Source organism: Marmota marmota, unplaced genomic scaffold (assembly GCF_001458135.2).
Source record: "Marmota marmota marmota unplaced genomic scaffold, marMar, whole genome shotgun sequence".
NCBI lineage: Eukaryota > Metazoa > Chordata > Mammalia > Rodentia > Sciuridae > Marmota > Marmota marmota.
In genome coordinates this window covers 1-741 of record NW_026006093.1, presented here as the reverse complement: position 1 = coordinate 741, position 741 = coordinate 1, and the positions used below count along the sequence as shown (strand labels likewise).

The window sequence follows — 741 nt, the reverse complement described above, 5'->3', positions numbered from 1 at the left end:
ATGATAGAAAAGTGAATATCTTGTAAAGATAGATGATTCTGTGAAGTACATTTCCTAAAGAGAGTGAGAGGATTAGGGGAGAGGGGAAAGAAAGAAAAAGACCGAAAATGAGGGAAAATATGCTATATGATAATTTCTTTGTGGGGGTAGGAGAGGGACTTTGGTCCTGGCTGTGTCCATTGTCTCTTTGTCTTCCTGGATCATTTACTTAATCTCTCTGGGTTTTTGTTTTCTTATCTTTAAAATGGGAAATGTGTTTGACTCCTAAAACACTGACCAACCTGAAACTCAAAGGCTGGACTCTTGTGTATATGTGGTGCCCCCTTATAAATAATGGTGACTGAGGGAAATAAGAAACACTATATTTTATTTTTAACTTAGTAGCAATAATTTTGTTTCCTAATATATCTCTACAGAACAAGATTTGTTGTTTTTTTTTTTTCTTCAGAAAACTGTAGATTTAACACTACCAATCTGCTGGTATTTCCAGCTATTTTGGGTGATCTCATCATTTGATAAAATAAGATTTGTTACCCCTTGGTCTGTTACCTCATTAATTTAATAACTGCATCACAGTTTTAGGTTTGACACAGGGCATGTTATTTTTATTATAGCACACCACATTTTGTGAGTTTGGTCCCTCCATCAATAACCTACCCTGAAAGGTCATACATGCTGCAAGACATCCTCTGGTTTTAGTTTGACCATCCTATCAATACATTTTTTTTTTTTTTTTTTTTT

General features: G+C 34.4%; 1 non-coding gene across 1 annotated transcript; it reads right to left on the bottom strand.

The window, feature by feature from the left end:
• Positions 1-442: 442 nt before the first annotated feature.
• LOC125614708 lies at positions 443-514 on the bottom strand. The gene has a single exon (XR_007345274.1). It is a non-coding gene; the product is annotated as a small nucleolar RNA SNORD65 (small nucleolar RNA).
• Between the last annotated feature and the right edge of the window lie 227 nt (positions 515-741).